This window comes from Pseudorasbora parva, chromosome 9, assembly GCF_024679245.1.
Source record: "Pseudorasbora parva isolate DD20220531a chromosome 9, ASM2467924v1, whole genome shotgun sequence".
NCBI lineage: Eukaryota > Metazoa > Chordata > Actinopteri > Cypriniformes > Gobionidae > Pseudorasbora > Pseudorasbora parva.
In genome coordinates, this window is record NC_090180.1 from 47,234,416 (window position 1) to 47,252,414 (window position 17,999).

Genomic DNA, 17,999 nt, shown 5'->3' on the forward strand with positions numbered 1-17,999 from the left:
TCAGATTTGCATCACAGGAATAAATTACATTTGAATATAAATATTCAGATAGAAAACCGTTCTTTTAAATTGTAATAATATGTCATTGTTTTTACTGTATTCTTGATCAAATAAAGACAGAGGAGACAAAAATATTTAAAAATATATTACTGACCCCAAACTTTTGAATGGTAGAGTGTTACGATATAAAATATATGAAGCTGTCTTTGCTGGTATTTTGGATTACACGTTATCATCATTCATCTAAAATATGTATTAGATAAAATAAAAAAATAACAACGAATGCATTTATTAAGGGAATTATATCTGTTTCTTCTATCATTAATTCATCTTTTTTCAGCTTTTTGCTCAAAAATGTCATTTTTTAATAAAACTTTATTATCCCCATTCACATGATAATAAAAAACGAATGCATGAAGCTGGAGTAAAACTGGCTTTTTTGTTTAAAATAAGATCTGTTCTTTCTTTTGATATATTGCATGTTCAGATATCCATACAAATATTCTAGTTTTGTGAAAATGATCAAAAATGCTGGCGGTGGCTGGCAACTTTTTATTTTTTTAAACGCTGGCGGGGAAAGAGTTAAATACTGGTTTCGCTGCAGTTTTTTAAATGGCTATATGATGCTTTTAATGTTTCCTTTAGTGTGTAAAGTATCAGTTTGTGCATGGATCTGCAAATTTACAACGCTCATAGTCTTGCACAAAGCGACGTATTCTATATAAAGCCACGCATTCATCGCAGGAGCTTTCAGGGACTGTTGGGATTTTGGGCTGGTACTCGGAATGTGTCTAGATCGCAGGGTCTAAATTAAGTTTCGGGTAAAAAATGTCCGCCTTCAGAAAGTCTCTGATCGCGAGGTAGTGCTTTCTCAAAGTTTAGGAACTTTTAGGGGTGGGAGCGCTGAACATGCTCATGGGTTGACTCCATAACTTTTATTTCAACCACCAAAATGAGGGGGACTTTTTTAAAAGTCTGCTGCAGTGCGTTCCTGAAAAAAGTTCCTGAAAAAAATTCCCAGGTGGGACGTGGGCGGAGCTTAGGTGACTTAATGACTAACAGACAGCAGACAATCCACCTGTCACTCAAAGTGGCCACGCCCTTAATTATGCAGAACTTTAAGCCTTTATATAATGTAAACAAATGAGTTATATAAAAATGGAAAAGCAGACAACAAGCAACAAGTCTGGGGAAAAAAGGTTCCTGGAAATTTTCCCAGGCGGGACGTGGGCGGAGCTTAGGTGACATGATAACTACAGACAGCAGACAATACACCTGTCACTCAAAGTGGCCACGCCCTTAATTATGCAGAACTGTAAGGCTTTATATAATGTAAACGAATGAGTTATATAAAAAAATCACCCCCCTTTACAGTCGTCATGAAGGGCAAAATTAGCGGTATAGACCAAAATCACAATTTGTACCAGACTGTAAACATGTTTTTATTCTGCTGTAAAGTTGGGCATTTTAACATGAGACTCAATGAGATTCTGCTCCTTCTGGACAGTGGCCAGTCGATGAACTGCAGTTTAGGTCACTTCCGTATTGGCTACAACAGAAACTTGGCAAGGTTGCGTTTGGTGGAAAAGCAAAAAGGTGCAGTGTGTACGTTTTTTTAGCGGCCTCTAGTGGTGAGGTTGTGAATTGCAACTGCCCACCTCTCACCCCTCCCTTTCTAAGCACATAGAGAAGCTACGGTGGCCGACACTGGACAAATATGTAATCTGAGACAGCAGAGAGTAGCTAGCGCTCTGTAGAGCAGTTTGTCCCTTTAGGGCTACGGTAGAAACATGCCAGAGCAAAATGGCGACTTCACTGTAAGGGACCTGCAGTGTATGAAGATAGAAATGTCTTATTCTAAGGTAATAAAAACACAACGGTTCATTATGTAAGGTCTTATGTAACACTGATTCAGACCTGCCTAAAACGCCTCGATCCGAGTCCAGATATTACTTCCTCAAACGTCAATGTCACAGTGTGAAATACAGGCATAATGGCCCCCAAACGCGTACACAAAGAGAGAAGACTGTATTATTATCATCGGCTTGATCATCCGCAGTTTTGGGCTCAAACTGATACGGTAAAACCAACGACATTATGATTACAAATGCTTGAGAAGCCTTGGGAGCTGAAGCTCATGATTATGGTAAGAGGCGTTACATTTCCAAGAGGCTCGGCCAATCAAAACGCACTGGGTCAGCTGGCCAATCAGAAGACTCTGAGTTTTTAGGGGAGGGGCTTTATACACTATAAAAAAATATTTAAAAAATAAGTTACCTGGTTGCCTTAAAATGTTTAGTTCATTGGAATTAAAAATTTGAGTTAATACAATGAACATTTTTATGATTAAAAGATTTTGTAAGCATATTGGGTCATTGTGTGTGTTTTATTAGTGATGATGCAGTGAAAAATGTCAAATTGTGCTATTTTCATGATTTATCACATTTTTATGTGGTTCAGATACAATAATATTTTGAGTTTCTATTCATTAAACCAATTTCCTTCATTGTATCAACTAAACATTTTTATTTCAATAACCTAAAAATGTTACGGCAACCAGGTTACTTACTTTTTAAAGTTAAAAACTCAATTAGAGCGTTTCAGACAGACTGGGAATAGAGCTGCAATCATTTTATTTCTAGTTAATTACACCCAATAATCAAAATAATGAACTTTTAAAATGTGAGATGCATTTAAACTCAAAATTGATTCCTGGTCATCAACGTACGTTATTGTAAACTTTCTCCAAATATGAACGTGTTTATTTATTTTATCTGATGTCACCAAGGATGAAAATAATGTTAATTAAGTGTCAAATTTAGGTTTAGCTATTGCTGCCAATAGTTCATGTATAATAATTTAATACCTTTTAACATGACCTATTTCATATAAAAGTTCATATAATAGCTAAAAAGATGCATGTGATAAAGAAGCATGACCATTGTCCTATAGGAAGAGCGTGACCTTCAGCCACAGAAGAGCTTGCTGATGCTCGCAGTCCTCATCGAATATGCTGGTTTACTCAGAAACACTTCATAATATGTTTGCGGATGCAGTTTCATGTCGACTCTACAGTTGGACACAGATAAATGAGCTTTTATTCTGCTCTCTGGCCACCTGCATCAAACCAGCTGATATCTGATGTATTCATGACCAGCATCAGCAGAAACTGACCCCAAAATATTCAGACCAATCACAGTCGGCTTCCTTCTCTTTCTCCATGGCGGAGAAGAGGGTCGTTACTATGGATACAAATTATAAGTGCCAACCCGCAGGAAACAAATAAAAGCTCTAACGGTCCAGAACTGTGTGTGTGTGTGTGTGTGTGTGTGTGTGTGTGTGTGTGTGTGTGTGTGTGTGTGTGTGTGTGTAAGTTCACAGAAAACTCGTATGACCCTCTCCAGAGAATCGTACAGTAGAAACATGCATGCATAACTAATGCTTCTGATTCCTGTCTCCTCTATAATTCTCATTTTAATCTCCACCAATGTAACTATGAAAATGTATACTTTGAATGCAGTGTGAAAGCATCTGACAAAATGCATAAATGTAAAATGATCAGGTTTTGGACGAAGTTGTTAGAATTACTATGATGAAGAAAAAGCGCACATTTAATGCATTTCTATACATTCATTTATTCAGCGCTCTGTACAATACAGATGTTTCAAAGCAGTGATGAGCAGAAAAAGAACTACACAAATAATTACTGCACACACACTCTCACACATTGTCTCACACACTCACAATCTCTCACACACACTCACAATCTCTCTCTCTCACACACACAAACACACACACACACACACACACACACACACACACACACACACTCACACACACAAACAATTGCATAACAGATGCATCACTAATTTCCGCTGTGAAGAAGCTCTACAGGAGACGATTGTGTCATTATATGCTTAAGATATTTTCTATAAAACACAATAATATAATATAAATATAACACACACAAGTTTGACCACAATCTATAGATCAAATCTGAGTGTTCGACTAAGATTGGTGAACAGTGGGCACTTCAGTGGGACTTTAAGAAAATCAAACTGTTGGTATGATATATGGGTATCGACAGATATCGTTCTGAATAATCAGCTATCAGTAACGCATGAGAAATTTAGTACTGGTGCATTTCTAAATATTACCAAAAAACACAAAGCCAACAGCATCAACACGTTCACACAGACTTCTTTCCCCTATTTGTATTTAGAAATACACACATTTCATTAACTGTAACTATTTGAATGAAGCACTTCAGGCATATTGAACAATCTGAGTCTCACACTTCTCTTGTTGTGTCCGCAGAGAAGGAGAGCGAGAGATGGAGAGAAGTGAAGTTCACAGACATGCGGAGGCCGGGGACATTGGGCTTTGAGGATCACCCTCCTGCGCTCAGAACCGCCCGAGAGGCACGAGAGAGTGTGTGTGTGTGTGTGAGAGAGATCATGTAAGAGTGTGTGAGAGAGAGAGAGTGTGTGTGTGTGTGTGTGTGTGTGTGTGTGTGTGTGTGTGTGTGTGTGTGTGTTGATACGGGAAAGCCATGCGGGTCCGGTCTCGCCTGCAGAGAGTCAGCTGAGGTGAGTGGCCCAGTGCTGCGGTTTACTACACGATTGAGTTTCATTAGCTCTTTGTCTGTAAGGAGATGGTGTGCAGTTCCAATCAACACGTTATGAATAAATTAAACTCAATACAGCACTTTTTCTCACTCTGGCAGACTCAAAAAACAAATATAGCTGGAAGCAGCAATTTTATTTTCTGATTACACTGTCTGATCGTTCCCTATCCCCTATAAAGTGCACTGCTGATCGTTCCCTATCCCCTATATAGTGCACTGTCTGATCGTTCCCTATCCCCTATAAAGTGCACTGCTGATCGTTCCCTATCCCCTATATAGTGCACTGTCTGATCGTTCCCTATCCCCTATATAGCGCACTGTCTGATTGTTCCCTATCCCCTATATAGTGCACTGTCTGATCGTTCCCTATCCCCTATATAGTGCTCTGACTGATCGTTCCCTATCCCCTATATAGCGCACTGTCTGATTGTTCCCTATCCCCTATATAGTGCACTGTCTGATGGTTCCCTATCCCCTATAAAGTGCACTGTCTGATTGTTCCCTATCCCCTTTATAGTGCACTGTCTGATCGTTCCCTATCCCCTATATAGTGCACTGTCTGATTGTTCCCTATCCCCTTTATAGTGCACTGTCTGGTCGTTCTCAATCCCCTATAGAGTGCACTGTCTGATCGTTCTCTATCCCCTATATATTGCACTGTCTGATCGTTCCCTATCCCCTATATAGTGCACTGTCTGATCGTTCTCTATCCCCTATAGAGTGCACTGTCTGATCGTTCTCTATCCCCTATATAGTGCACTGTCTGATCGTTGCCTATCCCCTATATAGTGCACTGTCTGATGGTTCCCTATCCCCTATATAGTGCACTGTCTGATTGTTCCCTATCCCCTTTATAGTGCACTGTCTGATCGTTCCCTATCCCCTATATAGTGCACTGTCTGATTGTTCCCTATCCCCTTTATAGTGCACTGTCTGATCATGCCCTATCCCCTATAGAGTGCACTGTCTGATTGTTCCCTATCCCCTATATAGCGCACTGTCTGATCGTTCCCTATCCCCTATATAGTGCACTGTCTGATCGTTCTCTATCCCCTATAGAGTGCACTGTCTGATCGTTCTCTATCCCCTATATAGTGCACTGTCTGATCGTTCCCTATCCCCTATATAGTGCACTGTCTGATCGTGCCCTATCCCCTATAGAGTGCACTGTATGATTGTTCCCTATCCCCTATATAGTGCACTGTCTGATCGTTCCCTATCCCCTATATAGTGCACTGTCTGATCGTTCCCTCTCCCCTATATAGTGCACTGTCTGATCGTTCCCTATCCCCTATATAGTGCACTGTCTGATCGTTCCCTCTCCCCTATATAGTGCACTGTCTGATCGTTCCCTCTCCCCTATATAGTGCACTGTCTGATCGTTCCCTCTCCCCTATATAGTGCACTGTCTGATCGTTCCCTATCCCCTATATAGTGCACTGTCTGATCGTTCCCTCTCCCCTATATAGTGCACTGTCTGATCGTTCCCTCTCCCCTATATAGTGCACTGTCTGATCGTTCCCTCTCCCCTATATAGTGCACTGTCTGATCGTTCCCTCTCCCCTATATAGTGCACTGTCTGATCGTTCCCTATCCCCTATATAGTGCACTGTCTGATCGTTCCCTCTCCCCTATATAGTGCACTGTCTGATCGTTCCCTCTCCCCTATATAGTGCACTGTCTGATCGTTCCCTATCCCCTATATAGTGCACTGTCTGATCGTTCCCTCTCCCCTATATAGTGCACTGTCTGATCGTTCCCTATCCCCTATATAGCGCACTGTCTGATCGTTCCCTATCCCCTATATAGTGCACTGTCTGAATAGTTCCCTATCCCCTATATAGTGCACTGCCTGATCGTTCCCTATCCCCTATAGAGTGCACTGTCTGATTGTTCCCTATCCCCTATAGAGTGCACTGTCTGATCGTTCCCTATCCCCTATATAGTGCACTGTCTGATCGTTCCCTCTCCCCTATATAGTGCACTGTCTGATCGTTCCCTATCCCCTATATAGCGCACTGTCTGATCGTTCCCTATCCCCTATATAGTGCACTGTCTGAATAGTTCCCTATCCCCTATATAGTGCACTGCCTGATCGTTCCCTATCCCCTATAGAGTGCACTGTCTGATTGTTCCCTATCCCCTATAGAGTGCACTGTCTGATCGTTCCCTATCCCCTATATAGTGCACTGTCTGATCGTTCCCTATCCCCTATATAGTGCACTGTCTGATCGTTCCCTTTCCCCTATATAGAGCACTGTCTGATCTTTTCCTATCCCCTATAGAGTGCACTGTCTGATTGTTCCCTAACCCCTATATAGCGCACTGTCTGATCGTTCCCTATCCCCTATATAGAGCACTGTCTGATCGTTCCCTATCCCCTATATAGTGCACTGTCTGATTGTTCCCTATCCCCTTTATAGCGCACTGTCTGATCGTTCCCTATCCCCTATATAGTGCACTGTCTGATCGTTCCCTATCCCCTATATAGTGCACTGTCTGATTGTTCCCTATCCCCTATAGAGTTCACTGTTTGATCGTTCCCTCTCCTCTATATAGGGCACTGTCTGATTGTTCCCTATGCCCTATATAGTGCACTGTCTGATCGTTCCCTCTCCCCTATATAGGGCACTGTCTGATCGTTCCCTCTCCCCTATATAGTGCACTGTCTGATCGTTCCCTATCCCCTATATAGTGCACTTTCAGCAGTTTGACACGCGATCTGAATCATGAATCAATTTTCGCTGATTCATAACCGTTCGAATCTTTATTTGAGGATTGAAATCAAACCCGGAAGAGAAGACAATGCTGAATAAAGTCTTTGGGTGCATCTCAATCAGCTCCCTAGTTCAGTAGTCAGGGCACTGATCAGGGAGTCAGTCGTAGTGTTTGTTATTTTTGGACCCAAATGTATTTCTGATGCTTCAAGAGACTCTAATTAACCCACTGATGTCTCATATGGACTACTGTGATGATGTTTTTATTCCCTTTCTGGACATGGACAGTATAGTGTGCATACACTTGCATACGCTCTCAGACTAAATATAAAATATCTTAAACTGTGTGTGAAGATGAACGGAGGTCTTACGGGTGTGGAGCGACTTTTGGGGGATGAGTTAATGACAGACATTTCATTTTTGGGTGAACTAACCCTTTAAGTGCATCTTTTGTGTTTTTGTGGTCTCATTTAGTCTGGTTTCTTTGTCTGCCCGTTTTGTTTTACTCGAGCTCATCCGCGGCCAGTAGTGCCCGTCTGCCAGCGTTCGCCCGCCGCTGCTGTGAAGAGCATCTAGCTGGCACCACAACAAACAAAATGGCGGCTATTTCTTCCGCCAACCGTTTCCCTCCAAAAGATGGCGGCGCCTTTCCCCGTTTGCCATCTGTGTGGCCGTTAGCAGTTCACAAACTCTGTCTAATTGCATTTGCATATCCTTGATTTAGCTGGAGACGAGGGAGGGGTTTGGAGGAAGCACCTAATCGCTCATGAGCTCGGATCGTGAGCATGCAAATCACTCGGCGGGAGAAACAATCCATTCAAAGAAGCTGTCAGCGCGGTTGAGATGGAGCCTCACTCGCTGACATATGGAACTCAGACGGAGGCCCCTCATATGCAAATCACTCGCTGTGAAGACCAATGGGAGGGAGGGAGGGAGGGAGGGCAGACCGTCTGATAGGAGGGCGGAGTGTAATTAGTGTGTTAGTTCAATAAGTACGTGTGGTTGAACGTGGCACGCGGTGAGCTTCATGGATTAGGATTCGGATCAGGACGTGTAATGGAGGCCTCAGTCGAGTTTCAATATTTTTTCATAAGAAAGAAATAAAAACAGACACATATGAGTCACTAGTGTTCATACAGTAATAATTCAGAGCTATAAAATCAATGTGGACCACAGCTCATGATTAATCGCTATAATCTCTACTGTAAAATAATATAATTTTATTTTTCTTTAGTACTAGATTTTATTTTACAGTAAAATAATCCAACTGTTATATGTATTATTTTTATTTAAGATTTTAATTTTGTAATAATAATAAAATGGTAATAATAGTAATTTATTCATATTATTATTACTATATATTTTTAAATACTATGTTTATTTAACAGTAAAATACAATGATAGTATTTCTTATTTTAATATTATAATTTAGTAATAATATAATAATAACTTATTGAATTATTTAGTGAACTAAATTAATTTATAATATTTTTCTCAAATACTATATTTATTTAAAGCAAAAAAAATTACTAAAAAAACATTAAAATGTATTTAATTCTTATTTTAATATTATAATTTAATAATAATTATTATTATAATAATAATAATACTTTTTGATTATTTTATTTTTCTTAAATACTAGATGTTTATTTTACAGTAAAATAATGCAACTGTATTATGTATTATTTTTGTTTGATATTTATATTGTTTAATAATAACAATTATAATACTAGGAATTTATTAATATTATTATTACTATATTTTAAATAATATCTTTTTAAACAGTAAAATACAATGCTATTATTTCTATTTTGAATGTATTATTCTTATTATTATTATTATTATTGTTGTATTTTTATTTATTCACACTTACAGCAAAATACTACAACAGTAATATATTTCTTATTTTAACATTATAATTTAGTAATAATAAAATAATAACAATAGTAATTTGTTATTATTATTATATTTTTCTTAAATGGATGCATATTTTACTGTAAAATAATACAACAGTAATATTTCTCATTTTTAATTAATAATAATAATAATAAATATAAAACAACAACAATTTGTAATTGTTAATATTATTAGATTTTTATTAAATACTAGATGTTTTTTTACAGTAAAATAATACACAGTAATATTTCTTATTGTAATTTTGCAATTTATTAATAATAAATTATAATAATAATGATATTAATAATAATTGTAAAATTTATTTATTATCACAAATTCATTGTGAAAATTGTGCAGCATTATAAACAAGCCAAGAAAGCAGGTTTTTTTTTTAAACACATTTTAAATAGCACATTTTTATCAGAAAGGAAAGTTTTTTCCTCTCCGAACCGCGCAGCTGAAGTTGAGACGGAGATCTTTGACCTCAGACTGAAGAAGACTTTCATATGTCAGCAGATCTGAGCACCGTTTGAGACGCCGCTGAGATCTGAATGTTTTGATTTATTCTGGTGGACGTGAGCGAGCGTCAGTGTGAGTGTGATGTCCATCCAGCACTTCAAATGAACAGGGAATGAGACGGATTTAAATGAGTTTCTAATTCTGCCGCCACACGTTTATTTTTAGATGAAGTGAAGCTGTCAGAGATGTAGGACAGAAGAGATGAAGCTCAAAGTGAAAAACGTCCACACCTCACCGTCCCGTTCCTCACAGGGTTCAAACGCTGCACAGGCACGACTGGAGAAACGCACACACTTGATTTTTTCAGATTATTTAAGTTTTTCTACTTCTGAATTTCATGTTTACTTACCGGTAGTTACTTGCCCTTTCTTGGTGTTAACTGTGAAATTTCCTGTTTTTACACTAAATGTTACATTAGTGCTTAACGTTAGAGGTCTGAGCAATAACAACAGCCACGCAGGACTGAGCAAACACACCATCATATAATGGACACGTGCTCTGGTCATATACAGGGTGCAATGGTGGAGACGTGCACTTGTGTGTGTGTGCGTGTTTAAGTGTGTGTGTGTGTGTGTGTGTTTGAGTGTGTGTGTGTGTGTGTGTTTGAGTGTGTTTGAGTGTGTGTGTGTGTGTGTGTGTGTGTGTGTGTGTGTGTGTTTGAGTGTGTTTGAGTGTGTTTGTGTTTGAGTGTGTTTGAGTGTGTTTGAGTGTGTTTGTGTTTGAGTGTGTTTGAGTGTGTTTGAGTGTGTGTGTGTGTGTGTGTGTGTGTGTGTGTGTGTGTGTTTGAGTGTGTTTGAGTGTGTTTGTGTTTGAGTGTGTGTGTTTGAGTGTGTGTATGTGTGTGTGAGTGTGTAAGTGTTTGTGTGTGTGTGTGTGTGTGTGTTTGAGTGTGTGTATGTGTGTGTGTTTAAGTGTGTGTGTGTGTGTGTGTGTGTTTGTGAGTGTGTGTGTGTGTTTGAGTGTTTGTTTGTTTGTTTGTTTGAACAGGGTGCAATGGTGAAGACGCGCACTTGTGTGTGTGTGCGTGTTTGAGTGTGTGTGTGTGTGTGTGTTAGAGTGTGAGTGTACTTGTGTGTGTTTGTGTCTGTGAGTGCATGTATGTGTGTATATGAGTGTGTGTGTATGTTTGTGTGTGTGTGTGAGTGTATTTGTGAGTGTGTGTATGAGGGTGTCTGTGTGCATGTTTATTTGAGTATGTGTGTGTGTGTGTGTGTGTGTGTTTGTTTATAAGTGTGTGAGCTTGTATGTGTGAGTGTGTGCAGACTTGTGTGCGTGTTTGTGTGTCTGTGAGTGTGTGCGTATATGAGTGGGCATGTGTATATAAGTGTGTGTGTGTGTATGTGTGTGTGTTTGTTTGTTTTTTTGTTTGTTTGAGAAAGTGTGTGTAAGCATGTGCACATATATGTGTGTGTCTGAGTGCTTGTGAGTGGAGAGTGTGTGCTTGTGTGTACATGCAAGTGTGTGTGTGTGTGTGTGTGTGTGTGTGTGTGTTAGAGTGTGAGTGTACTTGTGTGTGTTTGTGTCTGTGAGTGCATGTATGTGTGTATATGAGTGTGTGTGTATGTTTGTTTGTGTGTGTGTGTGAGTGTATTTGTAAGTGTGTGTATGAGGGTGTCTGTGTGCATGTTTATTTGCGTATGTGTGTGTGTGTGTGTGTGTGTTTGTTTGAAAGTGTGTGAGCTTGTATGTTGCAGACGTGTGTGCGTGTTTGTGTGTCTGTGAGTGTGTGCGTGTGTGTATATGAGTGGGCGTGTGTATATAAATGTGTGTGTGTGTGTGTGTTTGTGTGTATATATGAGTGTGTGTGTCTGTGCGTGTCTCTGTGTCTGTGTGTATGTATGAGTGTATAAGTGTGAGTGTGTGTGTGTGTATGAGTGTGAGTATGTGTGTGTATATGACTGTGTGTGAGTATGTGTGTGTGTGTGTGTGTTTGAGTATATGAGTGTGTGAGTTTATGAGTGTGAGTGTGTGTGTGTGTGTGCGTGTGTGTGTATATATGAGTGTGTGTGAGTACGTGTGTGTGTGGGGGGGGGTTACACTCCTGCTTTTTGGGTTTGCACTTGAACATGAGGGGTTTGGGGTTCATGTCTGGGGTAGCTTTAGGGGAGGAGGGGGTCTGTCTGGGTCTGAATGAAACCTATTAAAACCATCCACGTGTGTGTGTGTGTGTGTGTGTGTGTGTGTGTGTGTGTGTGTGTGTGTGTGTGTGTGTGTGTGTGTGTGTGTGTGTGTGTGTGTGTGTGTGTGTGTGTCGGAAGAACAGAATAGTGTCTAGATCTGAGCATGAGTCCATTTGCATATTCCTCGCCGCCGGCACATATGCCATTCAGTCTGAACAGATGCAGTGACAAACAGACATGCAAATTAATCTGAAGCCCCGCCCCCTGAGACACACACACGCTATAAATCCAATGCATCACGCGTCAACGGTCACAGGAACTCACTCGCCAAACGTGATGCGCAAAACACACTCCGTACGACGGCCAATCAGAGAAGAGCAGGAACAGGAAGTCAGATGACAGATGCTGACATGCTGAAAGAATACGAAACGTGTGATCAGGGGCCGGTTGCATAAACCACTTAGACTAGTCTTATAAGTAAGTCATCTCATTTTTTTCTATAAGACTAAAAATCTGTTACGTAAAATGGCAGATCGATTCAATTTGAATGAGAAAAGTAAGACTGATTACATTTTGACTAATTGCTATTTGGACAAATTATTTCTTAAGAGGGTTTTCAAACTTTACGATGCCTAAAATATGATGCCCCTTTATGGGGGACCCCCTTAAATCCATCTATATATTTTTATGTATGAAAAAACATTTAAACTGTTAGATAAATAGTAAGTATGACATTTTAAATACAACATTGTTTCCAAATTTAAATTATACTTAATGTTGGACGTATAAACCTGAAGAAGGTGTTCAATTAAAAATTACTTGTATATGCAACTTTCACAATAAATGTATTCTGGTAAAAGATATATTATTTTTCTAATATTGTATGTATTTGTTAGTGCTGCTGAAAGTCATTGTAATGTAATGTTTTAATATTGTGTGCACCTGCCCGGGGACTGCAGATGGAAACTAGCATTAGCTAATTCTGGTACAAAACATCATTTCGTAAGATTAATGTATTTAGTAAATTATCCCTGATAAATAAACTAAATAAAAAACTAAGCAGCTTGCGTACCGCATTAAGATTTCTGCTCTACGAACCCAGTGAGCGAGATAAAGGCGACAATAGTGAGAAAAACTCACTAGCAAGATACAAAGCAAACATATACAATTCTGAAAGGTACACTGTAAAAAAATTTGGTTGTTTTTTGTTGGTTTAACTTAAAAAAGTAAGTAACCTGGTTGCCTTAAAATTTTGAGTTGATTGAAATTAAAAATGTATGTTGATACAATGAAGGAAATTTGTTTAATAAATAGAAACTCAAAATATTTTTGTATCTGAACCACATAAAAAATTCGATAAATCATGAAAATAGCACTATTTGGCATGTTTCACTGCATCATCAGAAATAAAAAACACACAATTACCCAATATGCTTAAATCTTATAATAATCTTTTAATAAAGGTTGTCGAATATCAAAAAATGTTCATTGTATTAACTCAAAATTTCAATTTCAATGAACTCAAAATTTTAAGGCAACCAGGTAACTTTTTTTCTAAATTATTTTTTACAGTGTATGTATATGGCAAACAAGGAGAGAAACGTTTAGAAATTAAACAGTTAGCTTGATCGGTAGACTTTATCCATTTTTGCTGTATATTTTAATTATCTAAAAAACCCAGTTTGAAAACCCCTGGCTTAAAGGTGCACGATGTAGTATTTTTGCAGTAAAATATCCAAAAACCTAGCCTGACAAGCCTGACCCACATCAAGATGTTTGGTCTGGAAACTCACCATTGACGGCTCAATCCGAGGGGCGGATAAACGGTTGTCTTTCAAACTCCCTCTGCACGCGATAGGATAGCGCTACAACCAACCAGAGCAACGAAGGTGAAGCGGAGCTCGCTGACTGATTAAACATTCGCCGTATCCGGTCAGCTAAACTCAGAACACATCTTCCCTTTTTAAGAATGACTTCAGTGCCGTTCTTTGTTCTTTTCTCAGAGAAAAGCTTAACTCAAGTCTTCCAGAGTCGCGGTCAAAGCTGATTTGAAAGACCGCCGCCGTTCGCCAGTTTCTGTGTTTATTAGAAGCACGCAAACGCAACTCGGCCGTTGTCATTATGGCCCCGCCCCCCGACTCTATACACGATGTGATTGGCCCGGCAAGAGTTAGGGGAATACAGCTCAGAAGGGTATTGAGAGTTGCTAGACGACACTCGCGGGCAGATTAGATTTGCTGCCGCTAGGGTGCGTCTAGATTTCTAGGCTACCAAAAACCACTAGGCTGGTGTTATATATTTTGTTCAGTTGAGTACTTACAATATCCCAAATGTTTCCAACTATTTGTAAATTGTAAGAAAATTACTATTTTAACCAAGGACAGGGACGTGTCAGCATAGCGTTTGACGGAGTCGCCTGTCGCTACCCTCAGTTTCCGGTTTACTCGGCAGGAGCGCTTTACTCTTAGCAGTGTGAACAAGTGAACGCTTGGAGTAACGTAATAACATCATTTTAAACACAGTTAAATGTATCTAATATGATAAACAGAGCTGCTTTACCTCATAATCATAACCGGAAGAGCGGATCAGTGCAGGCGCCCAGCGACTGTGTCCCGTCCCGTCATAATAAAAGTCCCGGTGTTCGCGAGGCATGTGTGTGTGTGTGTGTAACAATCGCTCCAGCGGCCGTGCTCAGCTCCACAACACTCGGTCCTGCTCTGCTTTAGACTACAGTAACGTTAATAACCAATCGCTCCAGCAGCCGTACTCAGCTCCTCAACACTCGGTCCTGCTCTGCTTTAGACTACAGTAACGTTAATAACCGCATGCATGAACGTGATTTCTGCCCGAGTCCTATTTTCCACCGGCTGTGAGGTGAAGACCACACGTCCCAAGATGCTGCGCTCACACTTTGCGTCATCAAACTACGCATTTGTTTAGTTAAAAAAACGCCTCTAACCTTCAGTCCCATCTGAAATTAAACAGCTATTTCAGGCTCGGATCTCACGCCGCGCTTAATTGCCAATGTTACGGCCCCTTATCCACGAGGGAAGTTCCCCCGATCCTGATTATTAATCTCAGAAGGGGGCCGGTGTCATGACAGATCCTGTCCGCTTAAGGACCCCAGAGCGATTCTATTGTTCTATTGGCTGAAAGAACTTTTAATTCACGTTTTGATTTTTAAATTCAAAATCAAAATTGTGAAATTGTGTTTCACACAATAAAATGTGTGAAATTACACATTTTGTGTTAAAAGATAGTTTTAAAATAGTTTAAATTGTGTTAAAATAGTCTTTAATGTCTTACAAATCATGTTTCATATACTAGTAGTATATAACTGAAGCTATAAGTGCTTTTATAAGTATATAAGATATATACAAGCATATCTCGTATATAATCTATTTATTTTGTGCACCTGTTCTGTATATTATAGTTTTTTTATTCTTTATTATTTACATTATAGGTACATTACTATGTCATAATTTTGTATTGGTATTACTTAGTTTATCAGTTGAAATAAAACATGTTTTTGCTCCCATTATAGCAATCAATTACATATTTCAAATAAATGTTTTGTATGTGTGTGATGTGTGTGTGTGTGTGTGTGTGTGTGTACTAAGTATGGCAATGAATTCATAGTTTATTTTTAAACAATTCCTTGTCCAGAACCATGTAGCACAGCTTTTGATCAGGCATTTAAAACCGCTACCAAGTTGGGTCCTATAAGGGGACACGATTTCACAGGCGGACAGGATTTGTCACGACACCGGAGGACGTTTGCGAACAGACACTATGTGTCTAGACAGCTCTGAACGTAAATATTAAGTCGAGCTCTTGTCCCAAGTGCCTTTGTGTGGCTCGTCACAAACCGTGGGAACGCTTGAGCGGCAGGTGAAGAAGGACCCCTCGGGGTCAAGGTCACGGCTGCCCTCGTCTGGGCCTGAATGCAAATGAGCCGCTCTGATTAATAAGCAGCTAAAGTGTCTGCGTTTGCTCAAGTTCACTCTGCTTTTAATGTACATCTCTCTCTTATGTGTAATCTGTGCGTGACATTTATCTGCGTCGCCGTGGTAACGCTACAATAGAGACAGAGCGTATTTAGGCCACGCCCACACACACAAAACAATCCAACGCTCTCCATTGACTTTGTATTGTGTGAGGCTGCCTCCTTGTCCATTTCGGACTTATTACAAAAAACAGAACAATGTCTAAAAGCTGATATGTGAGAAGGTGTACAGCACACAAGCTAAAAAACACAGAACTAATGTTAACAAATACAACTTTTGATTTTAATAATGTATTAAGAAATGTTGAAATGAACATTAACAAAGATAAATAAATGCTGTAGAAGTGCAGTTCATTTGTAGTTCATGTTAACTAATGAACATTATTTGTAAAGTGTTACCAGAACAGTTAGTGAAGGATCATGACACTGAAGACTGGAGTAATGATGATAAATTCAGCTTTGATCACAGGAATAAATCACACTTTACTATATATTCACATAGAAATCTGTTATTTTACATTGTAATCATTTTGCACAATATTTTTTTTTCTCCTGTATTTTTGATCAAATAAATGCAGCGTTGATGAGCAGAAGAGACAAAATATTAAAAATAGTAATGTTTCCAAACTTTTGACTGGTACAGAATACATACACACATACACATACACATACACACACACACACACACACACACACACACACACACACAAACATGCATATCTATTACATATATTTACAAACTTTAATGTTAGAATCTAACATTAATGTTATCATAGCTAAATCCAGTGTTCTGTATTTTGCGTACGTGAGTTTTTGTTGTAGCTGGCTATAAAAAATAAATAAAAAATAAATAAATATTGTTTTGTGCTAATTAACTGAGATTTCTTACAGCTCTTACAGGTTGTTGGCCTTGTTTGTTTCGTTGCTTCTATTACTCTCCCCTTTTTTGTAAGTCGCTTTGGATAAAAGCTAAATGATTAAATGTAAATGTTTGTAAATATGTGATTAATTGATTTGACAGCACTGACCGATTATTTGATGAGAAATGTCTGAGGTTTCTGAGATTACTGAGGTCTTTTTCTCAGGATAAACTATATAAATGTTGACAGAAATGTGGGTTAGCTCTTGTGAGAGCGCGCCGGAGGGAATGTGCAATTAAACAAGAGCACGTCATTAACTGAATGCACTGGACGTTAAACGACATGCTGCCATTAATTCCTTCAGCAGAGAGGACGCCGTTCCCTCATCAGCTCGAGGGTTTGATTCACGTTTCTTTAGAAGCGCTGCTTTAAGCTTCGTTTGCTCAGCGACACACAGTCAATGTTCCCGTTTCAGCCCATATCTTGCTGTATCGTCTCTCCTCTCTCGGGGAATTCAATTCGATTGAGCTTTATTGGCATGACTACATTCAACATTTAGTGTTTAGTGTTTTCTAATGGCCTCAGTGTTCTCTGGACTCAATAATGCCGCTTGTGTGCTCATCTCCTCCTCCTCCTCTTCCTCCTCAAACTTCATCTCCTCTTTTCTCTCTGTCAGCTCAGTCTTTCTTGGCTCTTTCCGGCATGTCAACAAAATGTCCCCTCAGCTGGGGCTCCTGAGGGCCTGCAGGGTTTGACTTTCCCCATCCTGTCCATCACAGCGTCTATCTGTCTGTCTCAGAATGATTTATAGCGTGGCATGAGGACTATAGGGCTGCCAACGCCAACGCCCAGTTATGTGAATTTGTGGCCACAAAATCGTGATTCAAATGGATATCTAACATCGATCGATCTATATATATATATATATATATATATATATTGTTTGTGCGATATCCATTTGAATCACGATTTTGACACAGAGACACGCTTAAAATGTATAAATGCATTCATTATGAATTTAAAACATATTTCTAAGGGAAACCAACATGTCATAAAAAATAAAATAAAATAAAAAACCCATACTAAAGTCTCTCAAATAACTGAAACTGGAACAGCTATGGATTGGATTGGATTGGGATGGATGGATGGATGGATGGATAGATATATATATAAAATGTGGATGGATGGATGATAGATAGATATATAAAATGTGGATGGATGGATGGATGGATGGATGGATGGATGGATGGATGG

General features: G+C 39.2%; 1 long non-coding RNA gene across 1 annotated transcript in view; it reads left to right on the forward strand.

Annotated features, from left to right (window-relative positions):
* Window positions 1-17,999, forward strand: part of LOC137089785 (uncharacterized) — a 52,449-nt gene that overhangs the window by 25,906 nt on the left and 8,544 nt on the right. The window contains exon 3 of the long non-coding RNA XR_010907789.1: window positions 4,318-4,589. This is a non-coding gene — a long non-coding RNA (uncharacterized lncRNA). The remainder of the gene's footprint in view (window positions 1-4,317; window positions 4,590-17,999) is intronic.